At 51.5% G+C, this 15646-nt stretch overlaps 3 non-coding genes and 27 pseudogenes across 3 annotated transcripts; all 30 read left to right on the top strand.

Annotated features, from left to right (window-relative positions):
* The first annotated feature begins 302 nt into the window (after positions 1-302).
* On the top strand, positions 303-425 carry LOC148927708 (5S ribosomal RNA; annotated as a pseudogene).
* A 399-nt stretch (positions 426-824) lies between these two features.
* LOC148927707 (5S ribosomal RNA) lies at positions 825-943 on the top strand (annotated as a pseudogene).
* A 368-nt stretch (positions 944-1311) lies between these two features.
* Positions 1312-1434, top strand: LOC148927706 (5S ribosomal RNA; annotated as a pseudogene).
* Positions 1435-1802: 368 nt separating this feature from the next.
* LOC148927705 (5S ribosomal RNA) lies at positions 1803-1925 on the top strand (annotated as a pseudogene).
* Positions 1926-2325: 400 nt separating this feature from the next.
* Positions 2326-2444, top strand: LOC148927704 (5S ribosomal RNA; annotated as a pseudogene).
* A 368-nt stretch (positions 2445-2812) lies between these two features.
* Positions 2813-2935, top strand: LOC148927703 (5S ribosomal RNA; annotated as a pseudogene).
* Positions 2936-3335: 400 nt separating this feature from the next.
* Positions 3336-3454, top strand: LOC148927702 (5S ribosomal RNA; annotated as a pseudogene).
* A 400-nt stretch (positions 3455-3854) lies between these two features.
* Positions 3855-3977, top strand: LOC148927701 (5S ribosomal RNA; annotated as a pseudogene).
* A 399-nt stretch (positions 3978-4376) lies between these two features.
* LOC148927700 (5S ribosomal RNA) lies at positions 4377-4495 on the top strand (annotated as a pseudogene).
* Positions 4496-4863: 368 nt separating this feature from the next.
* Positions 4864-4986, top strand: LOC148927699 (5S ribosomal RNA; annotated as a pseudogene).
* Positions 4987-5386: 400 nt separating this feature from the next.
* Positions 5387-5505, top strand: LOC148927698 (5S ribosomal RNA; annotated as a pseudogene).
* Positions 5506-5905: 400 nt separating this feature from the next.
* On the top strand, positions 5906-6028 carry LOC148927697 (5S ribosomal RNA; annotated as a pseudogene).
* Positions 6029-6427: 399 nt separating this feature from the next.
* LOC148927696 (5S ribosomal RNA) lies at positions 6428-6546 on the top strand. Its single transcript, XR_016129587.1, has one exon. It is a non-coding gene; the product is annotated as a 5S ribosomal RNA (ribosomal RNA).
* A 368-nt stretch (positions 6547-6914) lies between these two features.
* LOC148927695 (5S ribosomal RNA) lies at positions 6915-7037 on the top strand (annotated as a pseudogene).
* A 400-nt stretch (positions 7038-7437) lies between these two features.
* Positions 7438-7556, top strand: LOC148927694 (5S ribosomal RNA; annotated as a pseudogene).
* A 401-nt stretch (positions 7557-7957) lies between these two features.
* LOC148927693 (5S ribosomal RNA) lies at positions 7958-8076 on the top strand (annotated as a pseudogene).
* A 401-nt stretch (positions 8077-8477) lies between these two features.
* On the top strand, positions 8478-8596 carry LOC125197683 (5S ribosomal RNA). Its single transcript, XR_007172213.2, has one exon. It is a non-coding gene; the product is annotated as a 5S ribosomal RNA (ribosomal RNA).
* A 369-nt stretch (positions 8597-8965) lies between these two features.
* Positions 8966-9088, top strand: LOC125197687 (5S ribosomal RNA; annotated as a pseudogene).
* Positions 9089-9488: 400 nt separating this feature from the next.
* LOC148927692 (5S ribosomal RNA) lies at positions 9489-9607 on the top strand (annotated as a pseudogene).
* Positions 9608-10008: 401 nt separating this feature from the next.
* On the top strand, positions 10009-10127 carry LOC148927691 (5S ribosomal RNA). Its single transcript, XR_016129645.1, has one exon. It is a non-coding gene; the product is annotated as a 5S ribosomal RNA (ribosomal RNA).
* Positions 10128-10496: 369 nt separating this feature from the next.
* On the top strand, positions 10497-10619 carry LOC148927690 (5S ribosomal RNA; annotated as a pseudogene).
* Positions 10620-11019: 400 nt separating this feature from the next.
* Positions 11020-11138, top strand: LOC148927689 (5S ribosomal RNA; annotated as a pseudogene).
* A 401-nt stretch (positions 11139-11539) lies between these two features.
* On the top strand, positions 11540-11662 carry LOC148927688 (5S ribosomal RNA; annotated as a pseudogene).
* Positions 11663-12060: 398 nt separating this feature from the next.
* LOC148927687 (5S ribosomal RNA) lies at positions 12061-12183 on the top strand (annotated as a pseudogene).
* A 399-nt stretch (positions 12184-12582) lies between these two features.
* Positions 12583-12705, top strand: LOC148927686 (5S ribosomal RNA; annotated as a pseudogene).
* A 399-nt stretch (positions 12706-13104) lies between these two features.
* On the top strand, positions 13105-13223 carry LOC148927685 (5S ribosomal RNA; annotated as a pseudogene).
* A 402-nt stretch (positions 13224-13625) lies between these two features.
* Positions 13626-13748, top strand: LOC148927684 (5S ribosomal RNA; annotated as a pseudogene).
* Positions 13749-14116: 368 nt separating this feature from the next.
* Positions 14117-14239, top strand: LOC148927683 (5S ribosomal RNA; annotated as a pseudogene).
* Positions 14240-14638: 399 nt separating this feature from the next.
* Positions 14639-14757, top strand: LOC148927682 (5S ribosomal RNA; annotated as a pseudogene).
* A 402-nt stretch (positions 14758-15159) lies between these two features.
* On the top strand, positions 15160-15278 carry LOC148927681 (5S ribosomal RNA; annotated as a pseudogene).
* The last annotated feature ends 368 nt before the right edge of the window (positions 15279-15646 follow it).

The raw sequence follows: 15646 nt of genomic DNA, 5'->3' as shown, positions 1-15646 counted from the left end.
GGATAGAAAGGTACGACAATCTCCCCGCGGCTGCAACGATTGGGTCCCGCAGCCTGGCGAAAAATAGTAGCTGCGAACTAAATGTGGCTGAAATAACTCGAAACGGCTTTTTTTTGCTCCCGGAAGTAGCCCTGGGCTGTAACCATAGATTAGCACTTGGGGCTCGGTGAGAGCTTCACGGTGATATGTTGTGGGTCCCGTAACTCCTCCCGGATCAAAAGTTATGCCCGTCTGAAGGGTGGGGATTAGAACCTGCGCACCAGAGCGTACGCTATGATAGAATAAAGTGTGGGGCTATTGATGGTTGCGATCATACCAGCACTAATGCACCGGATCCCATCAGAACTCTGAAGTTAAGTTAAGCGTGCTTGGGCGAGAGTAGTACTAGGATGGGTGACCCATGGGAAGTCCTCGTGTTGCACCCCTTTTTGCGAGTGCGTTCATTTTTTTTTCTTTTTTTCCGTTCAGTTGGTATTGTTGTGGTCCGAAACTCAACTAGTGGTTAGCGAGTATGAGGAAAAAAAGGTACGACAATCTCCACGAGCAGGTGACGAGCGGGTCCCACACCCTTAAACGTGCTGAAAAACAGTAGCTGCGAACTAAATGTGGTCGAAATGGCTCGAAACGGCCTCTTTTTGCTTCCCGGAGTAGCCACGGGCTGTACCCATAGCTCAGCACGTGGGGCTCGGCGAGAGCTTCGCGGTGATATGCTGTGGGTCCCGTAACTCCTTCCGGATCAAAAGTTATGCCCGTCTGAAGGGTGGGGGATCAGAACCCGTGCACGGGAGCGTACGCTATGAAAGAATAAAGTGGGGGCCATTGATGGGTGCGATCAAACCAGCATTAATGCACCGGATCCCATCAGAACTCCGAAGTTAAGCGTGCTTGGGCGAGAGAAGTACTAGGATAGGTGAGCCCTTGGGAAGTCCTTGTATTGCACCCCTTTTTGCGAGTGCGTTCAGTTGGTCTTGTTGTGGTCCGAAACTCGATTAGTGGTTGGCGAGTACGAGGACAGAAAGGTACGACAATCTCCCCGCGCCTGCAACGATTGGGTCCCGCAGCCTGGCGAAAAACAGTAGCTGCGAACTAAATGTGGCCGAAATAACTCGAAACGGCTTTTTTTTCCTCCCGGAAGTAGCCCCGGGCTGTAATCATAGATTAGCACTTGGGGCTCGGCGAGAGCTTCACGGTGATATGTTGTGGGTCCCGTAACTCCTCCCGGATCAAAAGTTATACCCGTCTGAAGGGTGGGGATCAGAACCTGCGCACGGGAGCGTACGCTATGATAGAATAAAGTGCGGGGCTATTGATGGTTGCAATCATACCAGCACTAATGCACCGGATCCCATCATACCACTGAAGTTAAGTTAAGCGTGCTTGGGCGAGAGTAGTACTAGGATGGGTGACCCATGGGAAGTCCTCGTGTTGCACCCCTTTTTGCGAGTGCGTTCGGTTGGTCTTGCTGTGGTCCGAAACTCGATTAGTGGTTGACGAGTATGAGGATAGAAAGGTACGACAATCTCCCCGCGGCTGCAACGATTGGGTCCCGCAGCCTGGCGAAAAACAGTAGCTGCGAACTAAATGTGGCTGAAATAACTCGAAACGGCTTTTTTTTGCTCCCGGAAGTAGCCCTGGGCTGTAACCATAGATTAGCACTTGGGGCTCGGTGAGAGCTTCACGGTGATATGTTGTGGGTCCCGTAACTCCTCCCGGATCAAAAGTTATGCCCGTCTGAAGGGTGGGGATTAGAACCTGCGCTCCGGAGCGTACGCTATGATAGAATAAAGTGTGGGGCTATTGATGGTTGCGATCATACCAGCACTAATGCACCGGATCCCATCAGAACTCTGAAGTTAAGTTAAGCGTGCTTGGGCGAGAGTAGTACTAGGATGGGTGACCCATGGGAAGTTCTCGTGTTGCACCCCTTTTTGCGAGTGCGTTCATTTTTTTTTCTTTTTTTCCGTTCAGTTGGTATTGTTGTGGTCCGAAACTCAACTAGTGGTTAGCGAGTATGAGGAAAAAAAGGTACGACAATCTCCACGAGCAGGTGACGAGCGGGTCCCACACCCTTAAACGTACTGAAAAACAGTAGCTGCGAACTAAATGTGGTCGAAATGGCTCGAAACGGCCTCTTTTTGCTTCCCGGAGTAGCCACGGGCTGTACCCATAGCTCAGCACGTGGGGCTCGGCGAGAGCTTCACGGTGATATGCTGTGGGTCCCGTAACTCCTTCCGGATCAAAAGTTATGCCCGTCTGAAGGGTGGGGGATCAGAACCCGTGCACGGGAGCGTACGCTATGAAAGAATAAAGTGCGGGGCCATTGATGGGTGCGATCAAACCAGCATTAATGCACCGGATCCCATCAGAACTCCGAAGTTAAGCGTGCTTGGGCGAGAGAAGTACTAGGATAGGTGAGCCCTTGGGAAGTCCTTGTATTGCACCCCTTTTTGCGAGTGCGTTCAGTTGGTCTTGTTGTGGTCCGAAACTCGATTAGTGGTTGGCGAGTACGAGGACAGAAAGGTACGACAATCTCCCCGCGCCTGCAACGATTGGGTCCCGCAGCCTGGCGAAAAACAGTAGCTGCGAACTAAATGTGGCCGAAATAACTCGAAACGGCTTTTTTTTCCTCCCGGAAGTAGCCCCGGGCTGTAATCATAGATTAGCACTTGGGGCTCGGCGAGAGCTTCACGGTGATATGTTGTGGGTCCCGTAACTCCTCCCGGATCAAAAGTTATACCCGTCTGAAGGGTGGGGATCAGAACCTGCGCACGGGAGCGTACGCTATGATAGAATAAAGTGCGGGGCTATTGATGGTTGCGATCATACCAGCACTAATGCACCGGATCCCATCAGAACTCTGAAGTTAAGTTAAGCGTTCTTGGGCGAGAGTAGTACTAGGATGGGTGATCCCTGGGAAGTCCTCGTGTTGCACGCCTTTTTGCGAGTGCGTTCATTAGTTTTTCTTTTTTTCCGTTCTGTTGGTATTGTTATGGTCCGAAACTCGATTAGTGGTTAGTGACTATGAGGAAAAAAAGGTACGACAATCTCCATGAGCCGGTGATGAGCGGGTCCCACACCCTTAAACGTGCCAAAAAACAGTAGCTGCGAACTAAATGTGGTCGAAATAGCTCGAAACGGCCTCTTTTTGCTTCCCGGAGTAGCCACGGGCTGTACCCATAGCTCAGCATATGGGGCTCGGCGAGTGCTTCGCGGTGATATGCTGTGGGTCCCGTAACTCCTTCCGGATCAAAAGTTATGCCCGTCTGAAAGGTGGGGGATCAAAACCCGCGCACGGGAGCGTACGCTATGAAAGAATAAAGTGCGGGGCCATTGATAGGTGCGATCAAACCAGCATTAATGCACCGGATCCCATCAGAACTCCGAAGTTAAGCGTGCTTTGGCGAGAGAAGTACTAGGATAGGTGAGCCCTTGGGAAGTCCTGGTGTTGCACCCCTTTTTGCGAGTCCGTTCATTTTTTTTTCTTTTTTTCTGTTCAGTAGGTATTGTTGTGGTCCGAAACTCGATTACTGGTTGGCGAGTACGAGGAAAAAAAGGTACGACAATCTCCACGAGACAGTGACGAGCGGGTCCCACACCCTTAAACGTGCCGAAAAACAATAGCTGCGAACTAAATGTGGTCGAAATGGCTCGAAACAGCCTCTTTTTGCTTCCCGGAGTAGCCACGGGCTGCACCCATTGCTCAGCACGTGGGGCTCGGCGAGTGCTTCGCGGTGATATGCTGTGGGTCCCGTAACTCCTTCCGGATCAAAAGTTATGCCCGTCTGAAAGGTGGGGGATCAGAACCCGCGCACGGGAGCGTACGCTATGATAGAATAAAGTGCGGGGCTATTGATGGTTGCGATCATACCAGCACTAATGCACCGGATCCCATCAGAACTCTGAAGTTAAGTTAAGCGTGCTTGGGCGAGAGTAGTACTAGGATGGGTGACCCCTGGGAAGTCCTCGTGTTGCACCCTTTATGCGAGTGCGTTCATTTTTTTTTCTTTTTTTCCGTTCAGTTGGTATTGTTGTGGTCCGAAACTCAACTAGTGGTTAGCGAGTATGAGGAAAAAAAGGTACGACAATCTCCACGAGCAGGTGACGAGCGGGTCCCACACCCTTAAACGTACTGAAAAACAGTAGCTGCGAACTAAATGTGGTCGAAATGGCTCGAAACGGCCTCTTTTTGCTTCCCGGAGTAGCCACGGGCTGTACCCATAGCTCAGCACGTGGGGCTCGGCGAGAGCTTCACGGTGATATGCTGTGGGTCCCGTAACTCCTTCCGGATCAAAAGTTATGCCCGTCTGAAGGGTGGGGGATCAGAACCCGTGCACGGGAGCGTACGCTATGAAAGAATAAAGTGCGGGGCCATTGATGGGTGCGATCAAACCAGCATTAATGCACCGGATCCCATCAGAACTCCGAAGTTAAGCGTGCTTGGGCGAGAGAAGTACTAGGATAGGTGAGCCCTTGGGAAGTCCTTGTATTGCACCCCTTTTTGCGAGTGCGTTCAGTTGGTCTTGTTGTGGTCCGAAACTCGATTAGTGGTTGGCGAGTACGAGGACAGAAAGGTACGACAATCTCCCCGCGCCTGCAACGATTGGGTCCCGCAGCCTGGCGAAAAACAGTAGCTGCGAACTAAATGTGGCCGAAATAACTCGAAACGGCTTTTTTTTCCTCCCGGAAGTAGCCCCGGGCTGTAATCATAGATTAGCACTTGGGGCTCGGCGAGAGCTTCACGGTGATATGTTGTGGGTCCCGTAACTCCTCCCGGATCAAAAGTTATACCCGTCTGAAGGGTGGGGATCAGAACCTGCGCACGGGAGCGTACGCTATGATAGAATAAAGTGCGGGGCTATTGATGGTTGCGATCATACCAGCACTAATGCACCGGATCCCATCAGAACTCTGAAGTTAAGTTAAGCGTTCTTGGGCGAGAGTAGTACTAGGATGGGTGATCCCTGGGAAGTCCTCGTGTTGCACGCCTTTTTGCGAGTGCGTTCATTAGTTTTTCTTTTTTTCCGTTCTGTTGGTATTGTTATGGTCCGAAACTCGATTAGTGGTTAGTGACTATGAGGAAAAAAAGGTACGACAATCTCCATGAGCCGGTGATGAGCGGGTCCCACACCCTTAAACGTGCCAAAAAACAGTAGCTGCGAACTAAATGTGGTCGAAATAGCTCGAAACGGCCTCTTTTTGCTTCCCGGAGTAGCCACGGGCTGTACCCATAGCTCAGCATATGGGGCTCGGCGAGTGCTTCGCGGTGATATGCTGTGGGTCCCGTAACTCCTTCCGGATCAAAAGTTATGCCCGTCTGAAAGGTGGGGGATCAAAACCCGCGCACGGGAGCGTACGCTATGAAAGAATAAAGTGCGGGGCCATTGATAGGTGCGATCAAACCAGCATTAATGCACCGGATCCCATCAGAACTCCGAAGTTAAGCGTGCTTTGGCGAGAGAAGTACTAGGATAGGTGAGCCCTTGGGAAGTCCTGGTGTTGCACCCCTTTTTGCGAGTCCGTTCATTTTTTTTTCTTTTTTTCTGTTCAGTAGGTATTGTTGTGGTCCGAAACTCGATTACTGGTTGGCGAGTACGAGGAAAAAAAGGTACGACAATCTCCACGAGACAGTGACGAGCGGGTCCCACACCCTTAAACGTGCCGAAAAACAATAGCTGCGAACTAAATGTGGTCGAAATGGCTCGAAACAGCCTCTTTTTGCTTCCCGGAGTAGCCACGGGCTGCACCCATTGCTCAGCACGTGGGGCTCGGCGAGTGCTTCGCGGTGATATGCTGTGGGTCCCGTAACTCCTTCCGGATCAAAAGTTATGCCCGTCTGAAAGGTGGGGGATCAGAACCCGCGCACGGGAGCGTACGCTATGATAGAATAAAGTGCGGGGCTATTGATGGTTGCGATCATACCAGCACTAATGCACCGGATCCCATCAGAACTCTGAAGTTAAGTTAAGCGTGCTTGGGCGAGAGTAGTACTAGGATGGGTGACCCCTGGGAAGTCCTCGTGTTGCACCCTTTATGCGAGTGCGTTCATTTTTTTTTCTTTTTTTCCGTTCAGTTGGTATTGTTGTGGTCCGAAACTCGATTAGTGGTTGGCGAGTACGAGGAAAAAAAGGTACGACAATCTCCACGAGCCGGTGACGAGCGGGTCCCACACCCTTAAACGTGCCGAAAAACAGTAGCTGCGAACTAAATGTGGTCGAAATGGCTCGAAACAGCCTCTTTTTGCTTCCCGGAGTAGCCACGGGTTGTACCCATAGCTTAGCACGTGGGGCTCGGTGAGTGCTTCGCGGTGATATGCTGTGGGTCCCGTAACTCCTTCTGGATCAAAAGTTATGCCCGTCTGAAAGGTGGGGGATCAGAACCCGCGCACGGGAGCGTACGCTATGAAAGAATAAAGTGCGGGGCCATTGATGGGTGCGATCAAACCAGCATTAATGCACCGGATCCCATCAGAACTCTGAAGTTAAGCGTGCTTGGGCGAGGGAAGTACTAGTATAGGTGACCCCTTGGGAAGTCCTCGTGTTGCACCCCTTTTTGCGAGTGCGTTCAGTTGGTCTTGCTGTGGTCCGAAACTCGATTAGTGGTTGGCGAGTACGAGGACAGAAAGGTACGACAATCTCCCCGCGCCTGCAACGATTGGGTCCCGTAGCCTGGCAAAAAACAGTAGCTGCGAACTAAATGTGGCCGAAATAACTCGAAACGGCTTTTTTTTTCTCCCGGAAGTAGCCCTGGGCTATAACCATTGATTAGCACTTGGGGCTCGGCGAGAACTTCACGGTGATATGTTGTGGGTCCCGTAACTCCTCCCGGATCAAAAGTTATGCCCATCTGAAGGGTGGGGATCAGAACCTGCGCACGGGAGCGTACGCTATGATAGAATAAAGTGTGGGGCTATTGATGGTTGCGATCATACCAGCACTAATGCACCGGATCCCATCAGAACTCTGAAGTTAAGTTAAGCGTGCTTGGGCGAGAGTAGTACTAGGATGGGTGACCCATGGGAAGTCCTCGTGTTGCACCCCTTTTTGCGAGTGCGTTCATATTTTTTTCTTTTTTTCCGTTCAGTTGGTATTGTTGTGGTCCGAAACTCAATTAGTGGTTAGCGAGTATGAGGAAAAAAAGGTACGACAATCTCCACGAGCAGGTGACGAGCAGGTCCCACACCTTTAAACGTGCTGAAAAACAGTAGCTGCAAACTAAATGTGGTCGAAATGGCTCGAAACGGCCTCTTTTTGCTTCCCGGAGTAGCCACGGGCTGTACCCATAGCTCAGTACGTGGGGCTCGGCGAGTGCTTCGGGGTGATATGCTGTGGGTCCCGTAACTCCTTCCGGATCAAAAGTTATGCCCGTCTGAAAGGTGGGGGATCAAAACCCGCGCACGGGAGCGTACGCTATGAAAGAATAAAGTGCGGGGCCATTGATGGGTGCGATCAAACCAGCATTAATGCACCGGATCCCATCAGAACTCCGAAGTTAAGCCTGCTTGGGCGAGAGAAGTACTAGGATAGGTGAGCCCTTGGGAAGTCCTGGTGTTGCACCCCTTTTTGCGAGTGCGTTCAGTTTTTTTTTCTTTTTTTCCGTTCAGTTGGTATTGTTGTGGTCCGAAACTCGATTACTGGTTGGCGAGTACGAGGAAAAAAAGGTACGGCAATCTCCACGAGCCAGTGACGAGCGGGTCCCACACCCTTAAACGTGCCGAAAAACAGTAGCTGCGAACTAAATGTGGTCGAAATGGCTCGAAACAGCTTCTTTTTGCTTCCCGGAGTAGCCACGGGCTGTACCCATAGCTCAGTACGTGGGGCTCGGCGAGTGCTTCGGGGTGATATGCTGTGGGTCCCGTAACTCCTTCCGGATCAAAAGTTATGCCCGTCTGAAAGGTGGGGGATCAAAACCCGCGCACGGGAGCGTACGCTATGAAAGAATAAAGTGCGGGGCCATTGATGGGTGCGATCAAACCAGCATTAATGCACCGGATCCCATCAGAACTCCGAAGTTAAGCCTGCTTGGGCGAGAGAAGTACTAGGATAGGTGAGCCCTTGGGAAGTCCTGGTGTTGCACCCCTTTTTGCGAGTGCGTTCAGTTTTTTTTTCTTTTTTTCCGTTCAGTTGGTATTGTTGTGGTCCGAAACTCGATTACTGGTTGGCGAGTACGAGGAAAAAAAGGTACGGCAATCTCCACGAGCCAGTGACGAGCGGGTCCCACACCCTTAAACGTGCCGAAAAACAGTAGCTGCGAACTAAATGTGGTCGAAATGGCTCGAAACAGCTTCTTTTTGCTTCCCGGAGTAGCCACGGGCTGTACCCTTAGCTCAGCACGTGGGGGTCGGCGAGTGCTTCGCGGTGATATGCTGTGGGTCCCGTAACTCCTTCCGGATCAAAAGTTATGCCCGTCTGAAGGGTGGGGGATCAGAACCCGCGCACGGGAGCGTACGCTATGAAAGAAGAATGTGCGGGGCCATTGATGGGTGCGATCAAACCAGCATTAATGCACCGGATCCCATCAGAACTCTGAAGTTAAGTGTGCTTGGGCGAGAGAAGTACTAGGATAGGTGACCCCTTGGGAAGTCCTCGTGTTGCACCCCCTTTTTGCAAGTGCGTTCAGTTGGTCTTGCTGTGGTCCGAAACTCGATTAGTGGTTGGCGAGTACGAGGACAGAAAGGTACGACAATTTCCCCGCGCCTGCAACGATTGGGTCCCGCAGCCTGGCGAAAAACAGTAGCTGCGAACTAAATGTGGCTGAAATAACTCGAAACGGCTTTTTTTTGCTCCCGGAAGTAGCCCCGGGCTGTAACCATAGATTAGCACTTGGGGCTCGGCGAGAGCTTCACGGTGATATGTTGTGGGTTCCGTAACTCCTCCCGGATCAAAAGTGATGCCCGTCTGAAGGGTGGGGATCAGAACCTGCGCACGGGAGCGTACGCTATGATAGAATAAAGTGTGGGGCTATTGATGGTTGCAATCATACCAGCATTAATGCACCGGATCCCATCAGAACTCTGAAGTTAAGTTAAGCGTGCTTGGGCGAGAGTAGTACTAGGATGGGTGACCCATGGGAAGTTCTCGTGTTGCACCCCTTTTTGCGAGTGCGTTCATTTTTTTTTCTTTTTTTCCGTTCAGTTGGTATTGTTGTGGTCCGAAACTCAATTAGTGGTTAGCGAGTATGAGGAAAAAAAGGTACGACAATCTCCACGAGCTGGTGACGAGCGGGTCCCACACCCTTAAACGTGCCGAAAAACAGTAGCTGCGAACTAAATGTGGTCGAAATGGCTCGAAACAGCCTCTTTTTGCTTCCCGGAGTAGCCACGGGCTGTACCCATAGCTCAGCACGTGGGGCTCGGCGAGTGCTTCGGGGTGATATGCTGTGGGTCCCGTAACTCCTTCCGGATCAAAAGTTATGCCCGTCTGAAGGGTGGGGGATTAGAACCCGTGCACGGGAGCGTACGCTATGAAAGAATAAAGTGCGGGGCCATTGATGGGTGCGATCAAACCAGCATTAATGCACCGGATCCCATCAGAACTCCAAAGTTAAGCCTGCTTGGGCGAGAGAAGTACTAGGATAGGTGAGCCCTTGGGAAGTCCTGGTGTTGCACCCCTTTTTGCGAGTGCGTTCAGTTTTTTTTTCTTTTTTTCCGTTCAGTTGGTATTGTTGTGGTCCGAAACTCGATTACTGGTTGGCGAGTACGAGGAAAAAAAGGTACGGCAATCTCCACGAGCCAGTGACGAGCGGGTCCCACACCCTTAAACGTGCCGAAAAACAGTAGCTGCGAACTAAATGTGGTCGAAATGGCTCGAAACAGCTTCTTTTTGCTTCCCGGAGTAGCCACGGGCTGTACCCTTAGCTCAGCACGTGGGGGTCGGCGAGTGCTTCGCGGTGATATGCTGTGGGTCCCGTAACTCCTTCCGGATCAAAAGTTATGCCCGTCTGAAGGGTGGGGGATCAGAACCCGCGCACGGGAGCGTACGCTATGAAAGAAGAATGTGCGGGGCCATTGATGGGTGCGATCAAACCAGCATTAATGCACCGGATCCCATCAGAACTCTGAAGTTAAGTGTGCTTGGGCGAGAGAAGTACTAGGATAGGTGACCCCTTGGGAAGTCCTCGTGTTGCACCCCCTTTTTGCAAGTGCGTTCAGTTGGTCTTGCTGTGGTCCGAAACTCGATTAGTGGTTGGCGAGTACGAGGACAGAAAGGTACGACAATCTCCCCGCGCCTGCAACGATTGGGTCCCGCAGCCTGGCGAAAAACAGTAGCTGCGAACTAAATGTGGCTGAAATAACTCGAAACGGCTTTTTTTTGCTCCCGGAAGTAGCCCCGGGCTGTAACCATAGATTAGCACTTGGGGCTCGGCGAGAGCTTCACGGTGATATGTTGTGGGTTCCGTAACTCCTCCCGGATCAAAAGTTATGCCCGTCTGAAGGGTGGGGATCAGAACCTGCGCACGGGAGCGTACGCTATGATAGAATAAAGTGTGGGGCTATTGATGGTTGCGATCATACCAGCATTAATGCACCGGATCCCATCAGAACTCTGAAGTTAAGTTAAGCGTGCTTGGGCGAGAGTAGTACTAGGATGGGTGACCCATGGGAAGTTCTCGTGTTGCACCCCTTTTTGCGAGTGCGTTCATTTTTCTTTCTTTTTTTCCGTTCAGTTGGTATTGTTGTGGTCCGAAACTCAATTAGTGGTTAGCGAGTATGAGGAAAAAAAGGTACGACAATCTCCACGAGCTGGTGACGAGCGGGTCCCACACCCTTAAACGTGCCGAAAAACAGTAGCTGCGAACTAAATGTGGTCGAAATGGCTCGAAACAGCCTCTTTTTGCTTCCCGGAGTAGCCACGGGCTGTACCCATAGCTCAGCACGTGGGGCTCGGCGAGTGCTTCGGGGTGATATGCTGTGGGTCCCGTAACTCCTTCCGGATCAAAAGTTATGCCCGTCTGAAGGGTGGGGGATTAGAACCCGTGCACGGGAGCGTACGCTATGAAAGAATAAAGTGCGGGGCCATTGATGGGTGCGATCAAACCAGCATTAATGCACCGGATCCCATCAGAACTCCAAAGTTAAGCGTGCTTGGGCGAGAGAAGTACTAGGATAGGTGAGCCCTTGGGAAGTCCTGGTATTGCACCCCTTTTTGCGAGTGCGTTCAGTTTTTTTTTCTTTTTTTCCGTTCAGTTGGTATTGTTGTGGTCCGAAACTCGATTAGTGGTTGGCGAGTACGAGGAAAAAAAGGTACGACAATCTCCACGAGCCGGTGACGAGCGGGTCCCACACCCTTAAACATGCCGAAAAACAGTAGCTGCGAACTAAATGTGGTCGAAATGGCTCGAAACAGCCTCTTTTTGCTTCCCGGAGTAGCCACGGGCTGTACCCATAGCTCAGCACGTGGGGCTCGGCGAGTGCTTCGCGGTGATATGCTGTGGGTCCCGTAACTCCTTCCGGATCAAAAGTTATGCCCGTCTGAAAGGTGGGGGATCAGAACCCGCGCACGGGAGCGTACGCTATGATAGAATAAAGTGCGGGGCTATTGATGGTTGCGATCATACCAGCACTAATGCACCGGATCCCATCAGAACTCTGAAGTTAAGTTAAGCGTGCTTGGGCGAGAGTAGTACTAGGATGGGTGACCCTTGGGAAGTCCTCGTGTTGCACCCCTTTTTGCGAGTGCGTTCATTTTTTTTCTTTTTTTCCGTTCAGTTGGTATTGTTGTGGTCCGAAACTCGATTAGTGGTTGGCGAGTACGAGGAAAAAAAGGTACGACAATCTCCACGAGCCGGTGACGAGCGGGTCCCACACCCTTAAACGTGCCAAAAAACAGTAGCTGCGAACTAAATGTGGTCGAAATGGCTCGAAACAGGCTCTTTTTGCTTCCCGGAGTAGCCACGGGCTGTACCCATAGCTCAGCACGTGGGGCTCGGTGAGAGCTTCGCGGTGATATGTTATGGGTCCCGTAACTCCTCCCGGATCAAAAGTTATGCCCATCTGAAGGGTGGGGATCAGAACCTGCGCACGGGAGCGTACGCTATGATAGAATAAAGTGTGGGGCTATTGATGGTTGCGATCATACCAGCACTAATGCACCGGATCCCATCAGAACTCTGAAGTTAAGTTAAGCGTGCTTGGGCGAGAGTAGTACTAGGATGGGTGACCCCTGGGAAGTCCTCATGTTGCACCCCTTTTTGCGAGTGCGTTCATTTTTTTTTCTTTTTTTCCGTTCAGTTGGTATTGTTGTGGTTCGAAACTCGATTAGTGGTTGGCGAGTACGAGGAAAAAAAGGTACGACAATCTCCACGAGCCGGTGACGAGCGGGTCCCACACCCTTAAACGTGCCAAAAAACAGTACCTGCGAACTAAATGTGGTCAAAATGGCTCGAAACAGCCTCTTTTTGCTTCCCGGAGTAGCCACGGGCTGTACCCATAGCTCAGCACGTGGGGCTCGGTGAGAGCTTCGCGGTGATATATTGTGGGTCCCGTAACTCCTCCCGGATCAAAAGTTATGCCCATCTGAAGGGTGGGGATCAGAACCTGCGCACGGGAGCGTACGCTATGATAGAATAAAGTGTGGGGCTATTGATGGTTGCGATCATACCAGCACTAATGCACCGGATCCCATCAGAACTCTGAAGTTAAGATAAGCGTGCTTGGGCGAGAGTAGTACTAGGATGGGTGACCCATGGGAAGTCCTCGTGTTGCACCCCTTTTTGCGAGTGCGTTCATTTTTTTTTCTTTTTTTCCGTTCAGTTGGTATTGTTGTGGTCCGAAACTCAATTAGTGGTTAGCGAGTATGAGGAAAAAAAGGTACGACAATCTCCACGAGTAGGTGATGAGCGGGTCCCCCCCCTTAAACGTGCTGAAAAACAGTAGCTGCGAACTAAATGTGGTCGAAATGGCTCGAAACGGCCTCTTTTTGCTTCCCGGAGTAGCGACGGGCTGTACCCATAGCTCAGCACGTGGGGCTCGGCGAGTGCTTCGGGGTGATATGCTGTGGGTCCCGTAACTCCTTCCGGATCAAAAGTTATGCCCGTCTGAAGGGTGGGGGATCAGAACCCATGCACGGGAGCGTACACTATGAAAGAATAAAGTGCGGGGCCATTGATGGGTGCGATCAAACCAGCATTAATGCACCGGATCCCATCAGAACTCCGAAGTTAAGCGTGCTTGGGCGAGAGAAGTACTAGGATAGGTGAGCCCTTGGGAAGTCCTGGTATTGCACCCCTTTTTACGAGTGCGTTCAGTTTTTTTTTTCTTTTTTTCCGTTCAGTTGGTATTGTTGTGGTCCGAAACTCGATTAGTGGTTGGCGAGTACGAGGAAAAAAAGGTACGACAATCTCCACGAGCCGGTGACGAGCGGGTCCCACACCCTTAAACGTGCCGAAAAACAGTAGCTGCGAACTAAATGTGGTCGAAATGGCTCGAAACAGCCTCTTTTTGCTTCCCGGAGTAGCCACGGGCTGTACCCATAGCTCAGCACGTGGGGCTCGGCGAGTGCTTCGCGGTGATATGCTGTGGGTCCCGTAACTCCTTCCGGATCAAAAGTTATGCCCGTCTGAAGGGTGGGGGATCAGAACCCGCGCACGGGAGCGTACGCTATGATAGAATAAAGTGCGGGGCTATTGATGGTTGCGATCATACCAGCACTAATGCCCCGGATCCCATCAGAACTCTGAAGTTATGTTAAGCGTGCTTGGGCGAGAGTAGTACTAGGATGGGTGACCCATGGGAAGTCCTCGTGCTGCACCCCTTTTTGCGAGTGCGTTCAGTTGGTCTAGCTGTGGTCCGAAACTCGATTAGTGGTTGACGAGTACGAGGATAGAAAGGTACGACAATCTCCCCGCGCCTGCAACGATTGGGTCCCGCAGCCTGGCGAAAAACAGTAGCTGCGAACTAAATGTGGCTGAAATAACTCGAAACGGCTTTGTTTTGCTCCCGGAAGTAGCCCCGGGCTGTAACCATAGATTAGCACTTGGGGCTCGGCGAGAGCTTCACGGTGATATGTTGTGGGTCCCGTAACTCCTCCCGGATCAAAAGTTATGCCCGTCTGAAGGGTGGGGATCAGAACCTGCGCACGGGAGCGTACGCTATGATAGAATAAAGTGTGGGGCTATTGATGGTTGCGATCATACCAGCACTAATGCACCGGATCCCATCAGAACTCTGAAGTTAAGTTAAGCGTGCTTGGGCGAGAGTAGTACTAGGATGGGTGACCCATGGGAAGTCCTCGTGTTGCACCCCTTTTTGCGAGTGCGTTCATTTTTTTTTCTTTTTTTCCGTTCAGTTGGTATTGTTGTGGTCCGAAACTCAATTAGTGGTTAGCGAGTATGAGGAAAAAAAGGTACGACAATCTCCATGAGCAGGTGACGAGCGGGTCCCCCCCCTTAAACGTGCTGAAAAACAGTAACTGCGAACTAAATGTGGTCGAAATGACTCGAAACGGCCTCTTTTTGCTTCCCGGAGTAGCCACGGGCTGTACCTATAGCTCAGCACGTGGGGCTCGGCGAGTGCTTCGGGGTGATATGCTGTGGGTCCCGTAACTCCTTCCGGATCAAAAGTTATGCCCGTCTGAAGGGTGGGGGATCAGAACCCGTGCACGGGAGCGTACGCTATGAAAGAATAAAGTGCGGGGCCATTGATGGGTGCGATCAAACCAGCATTAATGCACCGGATCCCATCAGAACTCCGAAGTTAAGCGTGCTTAGGCGAGAGAAGTACTAGGATAGGTGAGCCCATGGGAAGTCCTGGTATTGCACCCCTTTTTACGAGTGCGTTCAGTTTTTTTTTTCTTTTTTTCCGTTCAGTTGGTATTGTTGTGGTTCGAAACTCGATTAGTGGTTGGCGAGTACGAGGAAAAAAAGGTACGACAATCTCCAAGAGCCGGTGACGAGCGGGTCCCATACCCTTAAACGTGCCGAAAAACAGTAGCTGCGAACTAAATGTGGTCGAAATGGCTCGAAACAGCCTCTTTTTGCTTCCCGGAGTAGCCACGGGCTGTACCCATAGCTCAGCACGTGGGGCTCGGCGAGAGCTTCGCGGTGATATGCTGTGGGTCCCGTAACTCCTTCCAGATCAAAAGTTATGCCCGTATGAAGGGTGGGGGATCAGAACCCGCGCACGGGAGCGTACGCTATGAAAGAATAAAGGGCGGAGCCATTGATGGGTGTGATCAAACCAGCATTAATGCACCGGATCCCAACAGAACTCCGAAGTTAAGCGTGCTTGGGCGAGAGAAGTACTTGGATAGGTGACCCCATGGGAAGTCCTCGTGTTGCACCCCTTTTTGCGAGTGCGTTCATTTTTTTTTCTTTTTTTCCGTTCAATTGGTATTGTTGTGGTCCGAAACTCAATTAGTGGTTAGCGAGTATGAGGAAAAAAAGGTACGACAATCTCCACGAGCCGGTGACGAGCGGGTCCCACACCCTTAAACGTGCTGAAAAACAGTAGCTGCGAACTAAATGTGGTCGAAATGGCTCGAAACAGCCTCTTTTTGCTTCCCGGAGTAGCCATGGGCTGTACCCATAGCTCAGCACGTGGGGCTCGGCGAGTGCTTCGGGGTGATATGCTGTGAGTCCCGTACCTCCTTCCGGATCAAAAGTTATGCCCGTCTGAAGGGTGGGGGATCAGAACCCGTGCACGGGAGCGTAC

Source organism: Salvia hispanica, chromosome 4 (genome assembly GCF_029641045.1).
Source record: "Salvia hispanica isolate PSC_SH4W2 chromosome 4, Shi_PSC_v1, whole genome shotgun sequence".
Lineage (NCBI taxonomy): Eukaryota > Viridiplantae > Streptophyta > Magnoliopsida > Lamiales > Lamiaceae > Salvia > Salvia hispanica.
Note: the sequence above shows the minus strand (reverse complement) of the source record. Positions and strands in the feature narration are given on the sequence as shown.